Genomic DNA, 16,494 nt, shown 5'->3' on the forward strand with positions numbered 1-16,494 from the left:
ATGTAGAGGTATTTGTTGAAACTTCCTACAATTCACTGACTTATCTGTGAATCACAGCCTGAAAACAAATAGTTGACACATTATGAATGAAAGAGGAATGGATTGTTCTTGCTTTTCCTGGACTCTTCCAAATGTAAATATGAATATAAAAAATATACAGTGTCTAGTTTTTGTTTTAGTCAATTACATTATGTAAACATATTATAGTTAATATACTTAATAGTACTAGTGCATTAATATTCAATGATAACTCCATGGGTTTTAACTAACTACCATATTGAAGATTTAAAAGAAGTGGTGGTACTGTTAAAGTTCAACTGTACATCTTATTCCAAATATGAAAATGAAATGAAAGTTTTGCTTCTTCAGGTTGAGAGTGTGAAAAACGTGAGTGCATCGAAATCCTGAGTGCTATAAAAGGTTTGGGTAATAAATGCACTGTGTGGTACAGAAGTATGAAGGCATTTTAAGTTATTTAATTGAGTTTATAATGTAGTCTGGTGACGAGATTCAATTTATGCAGTCTGTTATGTGTCTCTCTAAAGGACAGCACAGACCCTCATATGGGCACCGAGTGAAACCAGAAAATGGGGACTACCTTACTGAAAGACAACCAAGGTCAAATTTTCCTGGACGTGCTGTTGTTGTGATACTCCGTTTATAATATTGAACAATGTTTTAAGACCATTTAATAACAAGAAATACAACAGTGTTGTATCTTTATCATTGACATTATTTATAAGGTTATCCTGCACTATTAAAAAGCAATTCCTAGCGTGTCACTTGCGTCGTGGGTAGGGTTTTTTTTATGCGGCGTTTTTTTAATGAAAGGCGTCTCTCGGATGCTAAATTAAAGGCAATATTGAAGAAAAGAGGTTTCCACGATACTGATGGGATGAGTTAACGTGTCATGTCTTTGCTAGCAACTGCACATGTTTTAAGACAATAATAGATCTTTCTCTTAAACACTAATAAATCACTAAATACATTTTTAATTTATGTTCTGTTCACAGGAATTCATTTTTAAAGCCTGGTACATGTGCAGCACTCATACAGGTTAATGTGAGACAATGGCTGCAGCCCAATATGGACAATTATAACAACACATACAGTTAAGAAAACAGTAACTAAAACAATCAAATACAATATTAATCCATATTTATCAAGCTGCTCGATTTTCTCTGCACTTACATTACATTATATTAAAAATATGTGCTATAGATTATTTCCCATTGTTGGCAGCCCACTCTCTCTTCCCCACTTTCCCAGGCTCTGAGAGTGGCTTTAAGGGGTTACCTTGTTAGAGGTTTGGGGTTATGCCCATGTCGGTCGCTCTGTTTCCCTCAACCTTCTGTTTTGGAGAGGCCCTTTTCTGTGGCGGCCCTGTTACAGGGTTCTTGGCAATATCCTGAAAGTCAAATCTGTTCATTTAGATTCAAGTGGTGACCATGGAGCAGACAGCAGCCCATTGGCATGCTGTGGCAAAGCTAGTACCTAATGTCATGAAACTAACACGCTGAACACATGAACTAATCTATGTGTGAAGGTGATTCTTGTATTCTAAAATACAGTATGGCTTATTGTGCAATTTGTCAATGTTTATAAATTGCAGATAAATTAGCTCATTGTTCTTCCAGATGTCATAAGTCCGGGTTAGATGGGGTTCTATCATGTCTTACTTAAGGGCACTTTAGTGCGACAGCTGCTTCTGTGAATGCAGTCTGACTGTACAAGAGCACAGCTTCTTCAAAATCTGAAATAATGCCTCCAATGTTGGTGCAGGTTAACTGACTGGTGGGTTCATTCCTATGATGGGGAGGATGGAAATATTTTATAAATGAGTAGTGTTTCGTGTAAAAACAGTGGTAATCCACGTCTGTATACTCTACCAGGAACAAGAACTGTACTGTATAAAACAGGATCAAATGTACGGAAATAGGAAAAACTGCGTGGGCTCATAAAAAATAATCATACCAGGTTGCATCATTTCTTTATTTAATAGGGAATTTAGAAAATAATATCCATAGCCCTTTTGAATGTTGCCAGCTTTCTTTGAGCCTATTGTTGCTTCTTGTTGAATAATCTAGTGGCATTAGAGCTGAACACAATGCAGTATGCAGTCCCTAGAAATAGTGCATGTTCTGAGGTGTTCTACATTTTTACAAGGTTACATTTTAAGCTACATGCAGTCTTTGGCTTTAGATGGAATCTGCAGAGCTTTTCAGGGAAAACACAAGAAAAGATACAATGAAAAGATTGGGCTCGCAGATAGAACCATGAGATACTCCGGTAAAAATGCACAGATGAGGATATAATACTTTTGACTGCAGCGGGTCGCCATTTAACTACTAACCGTACTGTTGTGATTGTTGAATATATATATATATATATATATATATATATATATATATATACATACATACACACACACACACACACACACACACACACGTATGTACGTATTTAAAACCAAGGTACACACACTGAAAAAAGTTTGGAATTATGATGTTGGCATTCAATTAATAAAATAACCATGGACAGATGCAGATTAAAGCATAATTCAACAATTATTTAGATGTAAATATTGCTTTTTCTTTTAAAAAATAGAGAATACAAAGTCAACAAAAAGAGTTACTTGTCTTGTAAGGACATTCAGGAGACATTAAATCAGAGCGTAAAACATACAGCATCAGGAGGACGACACATTAGCACATACAACAGTGTGGAGCATCAGGATGTGGGCATGTAGGAGACACACACTGAGCCATATCAGCCTTACTATTTACAGTCGTAGCCTTCCCCTGCGCGGTGGGCCGAGTAGAGTTTCTTATGGACTGACAACACAGCTGTATGCCATTCGTCCGGTCTGAAAGACGGCTAATGGGACAAAGGGCACGAGTGAGGAGAGGGAAACGAGGGAGAGATGCTCGCTGAATCGCCCAGCCCTCCCCTGAGCAGGACGGGGAGCACCACTCTTCCTCGTTGCTCATAGCTGCTTTTCTCCCGGCCCTCAGCCATTTTGGAGAGAGGAAAAAAGTGGCCGCCTTCTCTCTCCCTCTCTCACTACGTGGCATATCTTTGGAAAGGCTGCCGTGTTGTAGCAGCAGAGAAGACACGTTTTGCAGCTCGCACTCGGGAGATAATATGTTTGCAGAGAAAAAAAATCCTGACGCGAATCAACCTTCTTCCATCTTGACTTTTTTTTTTAATGAATTTTTGTTCCCCTTGCATTGAGCTGCTAAGCCTCTCTCCTCTCTGCTGTGCACTCTCACTCATGCTGTGTCCTTTTCTTTTTAAAAACTTGCGCTCTAGTTTTGTTGGCCGGTCCTTTCCCCTTGTCTTTTTTTTTTTTCAAGTTTTATCTTCTCTCATCTCTCAATTTGATTTTATGCAACAGAGTTAAAGACAAAAGGGATATGTCCAAATTTTGGCAGTGCTAAGAAGAGACAGAGCTGCAGCCAAGGATCCTGCTGGGATCCAAAAAAGCCAAGCAGAATGAAGCACCAAAAAAAAAAAAAAAAAAAAACACCACCCTTTCCTTTGCTTGGTCACAAATTCCACTTTCTCTGTAGCCAGCCCTGCGCTGCCACTCCTCCTCATCCACATCTTACCGCATTCAACCTTTTGCCATTTCTCTCTTGCCGTACATTTTTTTAAAGGCGATTTGAGGTTTTTGTACCCCCGGAAAAATGGGCACTGGACATCGGGTTAGGAGGGCGTAACGGGGACAGAACAAGGGGATGTTATCTTCTTACTTTTGCTTGTTATTTAGCGGTTTTTTTATTTATTTTTTAATGCTACTGTTATTGAATCGCTGTTGTTTTAGTGCTTGTAGTTTTAGCATCTTATGTGTTTTAAGGATATGCTCGGATTACCACGTGTTTGTGATTGTCTGGTTTAAGGAATGTGTGTGCACAGGTATCCTATCTGTCAACGTTAGACTTTCTGTTCTGTTCAAAGTCAGTTGTTGATGATTTGTATATCTGTTTTTATAGGTTTCTGGATTTATGCTTAAGCATTGGCCTTCACTTCCCCTCGAGCCTGACTCCATCTGATTCCAGAGGATGTCTGACCATCAGTTCCCTAATGGTATGTTTGCAATTTATGATACCTTTCTCTCTGTTAGCTTGGTTCAGTGTTGTTTCTAATACGGAACATACGACGTGTAACTGATGATTTGTTCACAGTACATGTTTTTATGGTGTTCATTGCAGGTAGTAAGGTCAAGGTGTTATTATACAGAATGGAAATGCATTATTTGTCAAATAGCTGCACGATATGTATTTATTAACTACTTAAATGAAAACTCGCATAATATTTTTTATTCTGTGCCAGTGCAAATCTTTTTTAATACTTGCTTTATAATATTTTCCGAGAGATTTAGAATTTGTTGTCTGTTGGCGATTGTAGATGTATTTAGTCCTTTTTCTAAGAATACAAATGGTCTTTTATTCATATTGCTGCATTTCATTTTAATCTCGTAAAGCCTAAAATGTCATTTAATACAGTATATTTTCTGAATTAAAAAATCATTAATTAGCTCGCATTTGCCTTTTTTTTTTTATTTCCACATCTCAAACAACACACGTTATATTATTTTGTCGGACACTTGAAAAAAACAAATGTTGACCTCAGTGTGATCAGTAGGTTACACAAACATCACGTCCATCTCACAGTCATGTGCTCTGGCCTTTTCAGTGCACCATGGTTTTAATTCCAATGCTCACAAACAGGAAATATGTTTTATAGCCACATTTAAAAGGTCTGATTAAATATAACATTTCAAAAATATTTTATTTTACTCAGACAGGGATGTATTCCTTAGATGTTGTAAAGGTAAAAATAGATTAAACTCGTAAATCTCCAACATAGAATGGAAGACATCAACATTTAAACCCTGAGGTTTGATAGAAACTGTGCAGTTCATAGTGGTTCTTTTGCTTGAACGCCCACTGAGTGGGGTGGTATGTTGAATGAGTGGAGTTTACATGAGCAAACAGCAAATGACTTGCTTTTTCTATGTTTTGTGGGTTTTCGTCGTTATTATCTATTCTTGAAGGGATAATGTCAGCTGCCACAAACCCGTAGATCCGAACTTGTGGTGACTGGCTGCACAAGCTCGTATCTATAGGTATGTGTCTTCATGGCAAACACAACACCTGCCCTCTGTCTGTAAGAAAAACAAACTAACTCAATGTAATTATCTTCAAAGCAGATTTTGAACAGTTAATCATAAAGATCAGAATTGTCAGATTTAATTACAGTCTTGGATATGCAGTAAGTCATTTATAACACCAAGCTCTCCTTGCCTGTGTTCCCTCAAGTGAACACCAGTGACCCTGTCACAAACACGAAACTCTCTATTAAACTTACCCCACGTGTCCCATGTACACACAGTGACCCCACCCAAAGTAGGAGGGCTGAGAAAATAACATGACACTAAAAAATAATCCTGAATTAGGCCAATGGGTAGGTGCTACAAATCAATGAACAGGACTTGCTTCACAGCAATATTACGGGATGTTTTTAACAACAATGTATTTGTCAGATATTTTATCAATGGATTAGAAAGAAACAGACATTCCCATGTGATAATTCCAGCTAACGATTGTCATTAAAATGTCTCTATAACTATATCTTTATCATGATTTAGTGGGCATCACAATATACTGTAAGAAAACATTTAGCATGACAGATTGGATCCTTTTCGCCCTACAAAGCAACAGTCCTGCAGTTTCCTCCAGTGTTCTTCAGGTTGAGGTAGTAGGTTGTATAGTTCAGAGTGACACCACAGGAGATAACTGTACAGCCTCCTAGCTTTCCCTGAGGAAACACTACACACTATGGACCCTGGTGGACTTATTTTACTAAACACCAACTTTTTTGTGATATGAGACTGGGCTCTGAGTTTTTCTCTTGGTTGTAAATACATTGTCTTTATATCAGGTGGTTTGTATAGGGCCTTTGAAAAAAACATTTTCCAATGTATTTTGTTTCATACAGTGTTTTCACATTTTTATAGGGCATAGGAAGAGTTAAAAATATGTCTTGCACAAACTAGCATGAAAATAGCAAACATTTCCTCTCATATGAATTTTTTTTGTGTCAATAAGAAAATATGTAAACAATCACGATGCAGGGGATAAAGGGGAAAACGTGTTTGAGTTTGGGGAAAATGCACCAACATGCTGCTGCAGCGAGGTCTGTGGGCCGCTCTAATGAAAGAGATGCCACTGAAGGGAAACACCATACAGCCGCAGGGGGAAGAACACGGTCTTGCCAGCCAATTATGTACAAAGTTCAGTTTCACTTAACCAAAACGATATATTTCCTCTGCGCAGCTATGTGGTAAAGAAAACTGCTGTGATCAAAAGAGGTCAGTCACAACTTTCACTGCTTCAAACCAAGAAAACCACCGATCCCTAATTTCAACTAGGACCCCTTACAGCAATGTAAAAAAAACCCGATTTATTGCTTAATTAGAGGCAAAGTCGAATGAATATCTTGACATTTGTCACAGACCATGTGACTTTTAGCTGCTCTTCCCAGACATTTTTTGCTTTATTTTCTAATCTCGTGGTTTAAGATGTTTGAATTTCAGTTATAAACGCTCCCACTGAATGTAACACACAAATCAAATCATTCTTAAGCAATTGCATTTTTTTTTAATACAACTGCTGCAGGATTTTCTTCCTGATTTCCCTGAGTAACACAGTTGTGAAAATCTGATTTTCCTGCAACATCTTAAACTGCCATTAAAGTATGTTTAGTGTTAATTATTCTAATAAATAAAACACGGCAGTGGATGCATTCCTGTTAGGGAGAGACGGTATCCCCGTAGTGCTGTGTGCTGCTGTGTGCAGATGTGTGGAGCATGGAGTGGCGTGATGATGAAAGACTGTTTCCACTTAAACTCTTCGCTCTCTGTCCCAAGGCCACCGAGTTCGATGGAGGTGGAGTAAGGAGCTCTGTGGGCCAGAATGTAGCAGGGGCCCTTAGTACGGGGCAGCTTCTGCAGTACGAGAGAGTGAGCAGTCAGCTACAGTAGATATACAGCTAGACCCTACCGTGTTTTCTTTATCGTCAGTGAATAATTATCAGGCTTTCTCGCTTTTTTCCCCTGGACGAGCAAAGTGTCTTTTCATTTGCTTCCCTGTCTGTGTGAAATGTGTTGTTGCGGCCATGGGGTAGTGTGTTACAGTATACAGCAGGAGGCATACTGTACAGGACCTGTCCCTAGTAACCCCCCCCCCCCACACACACACACACACACACACACACACACACACACACACACACACATCAAACCCAGCACACACACCACGCCCTCCTGGTGGAATCTAAGTGTAGGTTTTTGTCTTCATTGAAAATTTCTATAAATAGTCCCGTTTAGCTGTTCTAATGTTAGTTCTGTGTGTGGCCGACTCGAAGCAGCAGCGTCGCTCGAGCGGAAGTGAAAGTAAAGAAAGGCACTTTGTTAAACTGAGATGATATGAACGGACTCTTCACTGCAATGAAGTGCATGTGATGTGTTGAGAGGAAACAGCATGTGATGTCTGTGACCCACAGAGATGCATTTGCTTTGGAAAAAAAACGGTTGGAAAATAGAAAAAAAGGAATATTTCTGATGATGATCAAATCAGAAAGAAAGAAAAATGTGGATGAAGTCAAAGTTTATGTTTATGATTTTCTAATCGCTCTTGAAATTAAAGAGAATACTCTCTCAAAGACTGTAGTGGAGGGAAAGAGGGGGATAGTGTGGGACCACACAGGCCATTTTCCTGCTGTCATTGATCTCAGCCTATTGTGTGTTGCCCGTCAAAGGAACCCTGTTCTGGTAATTCCCTCTTCTCCCCATCGGTCTCGCTTTCCTTCCATCTTGTCTCTCGTCCTTTTTCACAAGCCTTTTTCTGATGCTTTACAGCAGCTAATACTGATAAAGTATAAGACCACCACGCCACCAGGCTTCCAGTTACATTTCCTTTACCGCTCCCTGAACTGCGTTTTCTCTCTCTTACTCCCCCCTTTTCTCTTCCGATCTTGTTCCCACCCTCCTTTTTTCTCTCCATGAAACGCACGCTGTAATACCCAGTCACTCTCACAGACACAGAGGGAGAGAGAGACAGGAACAGAATACCGGACTTGCCGACCGGAGAAGGATTTTTTTCCCTTTCCTTTAATGAAAAGGAGCTTGAAAAGAGACATTGTAAGCTATAAATGTGATTGCATATGTTTGCCTTCTTTCATTCTTTCTTTCTTTCGTTCTCTCCTCTGCTTTCCTGCTACCTTTGCTCTTGTTCACTTTACCACTTTCTCCCTCTCTCTCTCTCTCTCTCTCTCTCTCTCTCTCTCTCTCTCTATAGCTTTCCTTATCTCTCCTTCTCGGCATGTAGCAGGCCTTTAGAGTGTAAGTGATTTCAGCTGTGGGAGGAAATTAATGGATGATATTTATTTCTCTTTCCCCCGCTCTGCTGCTGCCGTTTCAGTGCTGTATGTGGCAAACAGAGGGGGTAAGCAGAGCCTCTACAGTACCTCTGCCCTGGGGACTTGAGCCTGCAATCCATGAAGCATGCAAGGCACAGGAGGGAAAGAAAATACAGAGGCACAGACACAGACAGAGAGGTGTGATACAGCGAGACTAAAGCGCCGAGAAAGAACAGAAAGAAAATGTGAGACAGATGGGAGCGAGGAGACAGACAGACAGAGAGACAGACAGACAGACAGACAGACAGACAGACAGGGGAAGATGGGTAGTGGTGTCACATGGAGAACGAGGGGCGAGTAGCAGTGAGTAGAGGGACTACAGCAACAGGCGTTACACATTTTTTCCTATTATTCAAAATACTGTGGCTGTTTTTGCGTTTTGTGTCTGAGCCTATTTCTAGATTTTTTTTATCATACCAGCAAAATTTGGATGAAACAACTGTTTCGTTTTTTTAAGGTCTGATGTTAAACTGCGATTGGTGTGGAAAAAAACTTTAGAGAATGCTGAGATTGTGGGCACATGTGTACTTTATTGGATTGCATGTGGCATGCATGCAAGTCTAAGGGCGGTGCTTTTGCATTGGCTTTCATTTTATTAACGTAGTCAGTTATGCATCTTACCTTCACTATTCTAACATTTATTATCCTTTCGTTCAACCCTTTTCCTTCCTGTCTTTCTTTCTCATTCTGTTTCTCATGTGTCATTCTAGTGGTACAGGCCCATTGATCTGCTTGGTTTTTTTCTTGGGCATGGCATTTTTCTTCTGGTGCCCATTACAATGCATCTTCTTGCAAACCTATGTTGTAAAGGCATTTAAAAAATAGATTTTGCTTTATTCTCTACGTTTTCTGTTACTGCGTTATGTCTTAGTGGCTTCTTTCCTCCATAGTTTCAAGATTTACTGCAGTGCCAGTCATGTGCATTACTTTCAATTTAAACCCATCTTTGCTATATTTCTTGTTCACCTTCTTTAACCCTTTAACCTTACTCTTGCCCTCCCTTTCATCTCTCTCTTGCTGTATCTCTCTCTCTCTCTCTCTCTCTCTTGCATGTCTGAGCAGCAGACGGCTAGACAGCGGCAATCTGCTACAGCAGCCTCATGTGCTAGTCCGAAATGATCCATTCAACAAAGCCTGAGCTAGCAGCACTAAAATCTCTTCCTCTGCTTCCAGCTTTCTTTTTTTTCTCACAGATCTCTCTCTTTTCATTTTGTCTGGTCAACATCCTCCCCTCCTCTGTTCCTCTGCTGGGCTGACCGGCGCAGACATACAGAGAGGACTGCGGCAGCCTCTGCCATTACGGTCAGCTGGGTGAGTTTTCTTCTTTCCTTCTCTCCTTCTTCGCATCTTGTCTCATCACCCTCCCAACCTCCGATTCCTCCTCCTCTTCATCTCACGGGCAGTCAGATCTCATTCTGTCCACCTGACGAATAGGCTTTCCCCTCCATACAGCCAGAGCTGCGTGATTGACAGGTGCGGTCTCAGAGGACTGACAAGCCTGCCATGTCTGGAGATGGGATTTCTCATAAGGAGAATATAAGTTGTAAGGAGCTTTGGCTTTTTTTTTTTTTTTTAAAGCGACAGAGGGCAATTTTTATCTGGCAGTCCTTTTTTTCTGTCTCTGCTGCTCTCCTTGTCGTCTGACTGGTACAGCTGCGCATGTGCATGGTGCAGTATTTTGGCATTTTAAATGAAGAATCAAAGATGTTGTGCTATGGATTATTATACTGTGACAGTTAAGGCTATGACAGCGAGAGGGAGGCCAGAATATGCTTAGGCAGAGCCATTCTTATGAACATCGTGTGATGATTAAATGCTGTCTGTCTGGGTGTGCATGGCCATTCAGTGGTGACTACAGCACATGTGTGTACAGTACGTGTGTGTTCAATTGCAACAAGATGAAACGTGGTCAGTTATGTATTAAGAGTCTGTGGTTATGTGCGATGTGATTTACGACGTGTATCGGAATTCGACTCGTGCGCAGAATACCACGTTGCTTATTGTCTTATACAGTATAAAAATGTGATGCATGAACTAATGCATGTGCGGTGGGTTGCATGCGGACACCGACTTAGCGAGACCAGACTGAACTTAGTGGCAAAACTGAGTCTTAGGAAACAGCACAGCACAAAGCCAGCGAGAGAGGAAGCTGCCATTGTCTGCTCAAGTCTCAGCCACGGCACTCGTGCAGCAGAAGATCTACTGTATGTCGCATAGGAAAGGCCAGACGAAGAAGCAATCTGTACCTCTCTCATTCCCTGAGACCCTAACTTGTGACGTTTTGCTGTGATGTGCACGGGTTGGGTTCTTGGGAGCTGCGAGGGGCACTCACACATCTCTGTAACCTAAAACAGAAGAGAAAAAAAAGGAAAACACTAACATGGCGGAAAGACACAAAGCGCAACGGAGAAGCGACGGCTTTGCTTTTTTAACCAGGCACGGTGACGAGGAGTGTTCATATGATTGAAAATAGCGAGAAGTAAAAAAAACATCGGGTTTTTTTCAGGTTATGGAGGGGTTTAGACCCAGAGGCAGGCGCACAGCGTGTGGGGCGTTGGGTGGGGGAGAGGGGGGAGATGGATAGAGGAATGTGGGTATGAAGGACATGTGACTGGGAGGGAGGGATGTCCAGACAAGACGTGGTGATGTGGTGAAACACTGTCACATTTACAGTATCCTGGTTTTTATAGGGCAGGTACAATGAATGAATGAATGAATGAATGAATGACACATTTATGACTAAGGTCACACCCAATATGACTAATGTTACACATACTTACATGGACAAGGACCTCACTCAGTTGTTGAGACACTGCACTGCTTATGCTGTATAGACACTCAGTCATACGCTGACAATATACCAGTAAACATGTTTTCATTTATATGCAACAGAAAAAGTGTTTTAGTGCATAATATCACTTTGGCTACAAAGTGCAAATCACCCTTTGACTATAATGGGATTCAGTGCTTTACTTTATTATTTATTATATAACAGACAAAAGATACAAATTCATCATGACTCTTCTTATCTCCTACTGGCTCTTCCTGCCTCATCTTGAGAGCAACACAAAGTACTGATGAGAGCGTGACACTGAAAGCTCGGTACACTTGTGTTTGACCTCATGAAAATTATCATCTTTCTTTCTTTCTCTATACCTGGTGCTCCTCTCTCTCTCTGTGTGTGTGTGTGTGTGTGTGTCTGTGTCACATGTGAATAGGAGATACTTAATAGGGAAACTCAATGCATGGGTGAGTGAGAATTATAGGATACTTGTGTATGTTTGCAGCAGGGTGCCAACCCCCGTGGGTGCCAAGTCATTAGACTGTGGATGAAAGCAGGATTGTAGCCTGATGCAACATTACAGTAAAAGGCTGTTATAGTGTGATTTAATGGATGTCATGGGAGGGTAGAAGGAGAGAGACAGCTTTCGGTCCAGGTTTTTGATGCAGTACTGTACTCGGGGCCACTTCGAGTCTTCAGCTGCTGACAATAAGTGCATCATGCAAAAAGTCGTTTCAGTGATCACAGTTCTCCTAAAACCAGCGTTCAGTGTGTTGAAATGTGTCTGCAGGCAAATGCCTGTTTCTATAATTGGTCTGTGATCTGTGATCACAGTAACAGCTTCATTTCCAGCTCTCCCCTCCCTCTATCCACACCTCCAGAATGTAACCCTTTACATGTCTTCTTCCTCTTCTTCTTCTTCTCCTTCCTCTTCTTCTTCAGCCACTCTGAAGTCACTCTCAGTCTTTCAGCGAGCTTCAGCAACATTTGAGCCGCAATGCTGTTTGATGTTTTGTCCTCATTCTTTCATTCGTTTGGATGGGACGTGATGCAGTGATCATGTGGTTGAAAGACAGGTAGCTTTGAGCTCTGATTCTATTTTCAGCTTTGATTTGAAGGCAATTTTTAGCCGTGTCGGCTGAACGGTTGAAGAAACAGCTGCCTTTTTTTTTTTTTTTTTTCGTACAAAGGAATTTAGTGATCCGTTAAATAGGCATTTTCACCATGTGGTCAAACACTCCTAATGAGCATTGACTTCTGTAAATGTGCAACTCATTCACATTGTCACACACTTCATATCCGAGTTTTGCTCCTCTGCCTGGTTTCAGTTTACTGTGTGAGAAAGGAGCTGTAAGAAGGGTTGCCTCACAATGACTCCGGCAGCATGTAATGCAGGTACGACATTTTTATTACTAATACTAAAACAAGCTTATCAAATCAGCAGCATCTGTAGGAAGTCTAGAATCCACATTTTGTGCAGCCCTTGATCTTTCATTGCCATGGTCAGAAATACTTTACTACTGAGGTCTGCAGCTCAATATGACCGTTTGAATATTGAGATGTTTAAGCTGTAGGGGTTTCAGCTGGAAGTCTCTGTTTTTGTAATGACATCTTTCAAATCACTCTGAAATTTGCATCTTAAAGAGAATAAGATAAGATAAGATAAGATAATCCTTTATTAGTCCCGCAGCGGGGAAATTTGCAATTTGCAATTTGAATCAGTGATATAAAGCATTTATTCTTAGCAGAAGTTCATTTTCTCAACATATCTCATCTCCCATGTGTCGCACACATTTGTTACATTAAGGTATTTGTTGGTGTAATGGAAATATGGTAATGTGATGTCATCTCAATGCAGTGGGGTTTCCTACTTGAGGCAGCAGGTCTGCATCAGTCGGTCATGGTGTCAGTGTTTGCCTTGTTCAGCTAAAACATGCAGAGACAGAGTCAATCCAGACAGACGGTAATGAAGAGGAAGAGAACAAGACACAATATTTGCAGATGTGATTTCTGTTTGGTTTTGAAATGTCATCCTCTGCTCTCACAAAAAATAATAATATAGTAATAACTGGGAGGAAAAATGGAGCAGCTAACTTTCATGGCTTCAGTTCAAGCATCCACACTGTACTTCCATGACACTGTGTGTGTATGTGTGTGTGCATGCATGTGCGTGTTAGCGTGCACACGCCACATTATTAAGACCTCCCACCGCAGCCTTGCCCCCCAGCCTCTGCTCCATTCTTTTCCAACTTTTAAAATGGCCGACCATTTAGAGGACTGTAGATTCTTTCAGTGTCTCTCCCTGACAACTTGCTTGGTGAACATATTTTTTTCTATGAAGATATATATATATATATATATATATATATATATATATATATATATATACACAGTATTGCACTATACAGGCAGGTGTAGTGCTAACAGCTGGACCTGCAGTGATGGGAGTTGATTGACAAGGAAAAAAATAATTACTAACACGAGAAGCTTTTGACCGACTGTAAGTGAGCAGATGTTATACTTTGATTTTCAGGGATGAAAGAAAAATCATAAAGCATTTCAGTATATCGTTATTTAGATACATTAACCGTATCTGAGCAGTGTACAGTTCTCTATTGCTGTCAGTCAGTTGTGGAATAAAGTAATGAGGTCATTTTAGGATGAGGTCGCATTAGCTTTTGTAATCTGTTTAAATTTTTTATTAGAAAACACAACACAGCAGATGACATGTCCTGTAGTTAACATGCCATTGAATGCCCTAAATGAAGAGGTCGTACTGTAAATCACAAATCAACCATCAGTGATTTTCCTACTGGGAGCAAAACCTCAACATTTAAACATGCAGATTATTTTTTGGTTTTTCATGTTAATCTAAATGCATGAATAAACACATCTGTTATCTGAGTGCACAGCATATGCTAGTGAGTGTGGTTTTGTCAGCTTCATGACCTCATTCGTCTGTCGTTTCCCTGTGCTGTGCTCTCGCTCACGCTCTCTCTCAGAGTCCTGAGATGCCCCTCTGATCGCTGGATCTGTCTGCTGCTTGTTACAGTAGCTGCTGTTGCTCCAGCGGCAGCAGCAGGTGTGTCTGCCTCCTGTGCCGACCCCCCCTTCCTGTTCCCTTATCACTGCAGTACCGCAGCTCTGTCTGGGAGGCAGCCATTCCATTGTTCTCGCGCCCCCTTCACCCAAAGGTGCTCTTGTGGGTGTTGGCACCGCTCTGCCCGCCCCAGCCCATGAACGGGACTGGTTCCAAATCACTCTGATACTTGGCACCTAGGTTCCCTCAGCGTGTTACGCTTACTGCTTTTTCTGTCTCCCTTTTTCTCCCTGGACAGAGCTTGCTACACTCTCTGCTGCAGACCGCCGCCATCTTGTTACTGCTTGTGCTGCAGGTCTGCCCGCCTCAGCTGCACTCAAACACCAAATCGTCAAACCCAGCCTCAAGTGTTCGCCAGCGTCTCTCTCTCTCCTGCCACGGTTGTTTTGTTCTATGTAATCCCACCTTTTCATAACTTCATCAAAACACTTTCATAGCTAATGGTCGCAAGGGGCTGCAGGCGTTCATCACAGTGTCACAGCACATTTATACTTATTTGTACAAAAAATAAATTGATGTCATTGGTAAGATATATTTAAATGCAGACTGTGTTTGTGTTTGTGTGAGCAAAGCATTACCAAAACCTTACTGTAACTGTCGCAATTACACATAACACTATCAAAACACAACTTAGACAAATAGGTGTGACAGTAAACTCATGGTTATACTATTGATTTGCAAATAATGTTATTAAATGAGCCATCTCATTTATGCAAGATATGATTGTTGTTTTTTAAAGGGAATAATGCTTCACAATCTATCCCTGATTCTGCAGGTATTTCTGTTTATGGAACCCAGTGTATGCGGAGAACATGAGCCCATATATCTGCAACCTTTGTGTGTGAGTGTCTTTGAGAGGGAGAGAGGGAGAGGGGGAGGGCAGGAGGAAGAAATTGAGCGGTGGTAAGAAAAGTCATTCTAATTCTGCTTGGCACAAACTATGCTGTTTGACCGTATGTGCACAGAGCAGATACTAAAATGACTGAAAATGACACATGCTCACATTCCCTCTAAACTCTGTGTACACAGAACATGTATGAACATAAATAGATTGTACAGATAAATCTTTTCCAAACGGCTCCATCAATTATTCACAAATGTCTGCATTCTAGATGTACTTCACTTTCAAGTATTGTTGCAGTACCACAAAGGCCTTACACTGTGCATTGTTCCTTTCCCAATAGAATCAGATATGGGTGAAATACAAACATAATTAAAGGTATGAATTTCAGCATACAGTATGGAAATGGTATTACTGTACTGAGATCTGTGAAAAACAAGTGGGTCTGAGTAGGTGGAGGCCAAAGTGTTACAGCAGCGAGTTCAGAAGGTCTTCGATCCTCTCTGACACTCCGCCAAGAAGAGACTAATGAAATCATAAAAAGTATGAAGAAAGACAAACTGTCTCTGGACTCTGAGGTATATCTGATGTTGCCAGTTCATTTTTATTTATTTTTTACTTGTGTCTATGTGTATACATACAAGGTAGCTTTGCAGTGATACTGTACATGGAAGGCCAAAGCCTTCAGGGTTAAAATGTTTCTTTTATCTGACGTTTTTTTTTTCAGGTCTGTCTGAGTCGATCACAAAGCTGTTCAATCAGAGTTATTACAAGTATGCAAATCACAATCATATTTCAATCTGAATGTCATGCGGTTCAAGAGAAAGAACGACAAATGGACAGAATTCAAGTCATTTCTCAGTTATCAACTACGTGCCTAGAATATATGTGTAACTGTATTTTCTTAGATTGAAAGCTCTCTGTAGAAGCAGTCAGTCCTTAAATGACATCAAACTTACAAGCTTCCAACTAATGAGAAGTTGACAGACTAATCATTGATAAGCTTCCAATGAAAAAGATCAGTTTAAACCCTTATTTTGTACGACTGTCAGCAAGCATTTGTCATTATTAAATTGATGACACAGTTGTTTTTTACTGATAACTGAAATAATGTTGAACATATTGATCATCTATTAAGGCAGTACACATAACAATACAGCCAATCATGGTAAGACAGATGCTGTTTGACAAATAGAAGAGGTTACAATTAGATTTACAGTGTCAAATCAACAAATGCTGCAATTTAGAGCCTCAAAAATGAATTGACAGTCACAGTCAACAAAATTA

At 40.6% G+C, this 16,494-nt stretch overlaps 1 long non-coding RNA gene across 2 annotated transcripts in view; it reads left to right on the forward strand.

Moving 5' to 3' along the window:
* Positions 1-16,494, forward strand: part of LOC129113580 (uncharacterized) — a 52,085-nt gene that overhangs the window by 19,003 nt on the left and 16,588 nt on the right. Inside the window, exons 2-3 of one of the 2 annotated variants that reach the window (XR_008532397.1) lie at positions 3,996-4,089; positions 14,605-14,798. This is a non-coding gene — a long non-coding RNA (uncharacterized LOC129113580). Of the gene's footprint in view, positions 1-3,995; positions 4,090-14,604; positions 14,799-16,494 lie in introns of those variants that run through there. The other variant, XR_008532396.1, reaches the window with a different exon arrangement.

The sequence above is a fragment of the Anoplopoma fimbria genome, chromosome 24, assembly GCF_027596085.1.
Source record: "Anoplopoma fimbria isolate UVic2021 breed Golden Eagle Sablefish chromosome 24, Afim_UVic_2022, whole genome shotgun sequence".
Lineage (NCBI taxonomy): Eukaryota > Metazoa > Chordata > Actinopteri > Perciformes > Anoplopomatidae > Anoplopoma > Anoplopoma fimbria.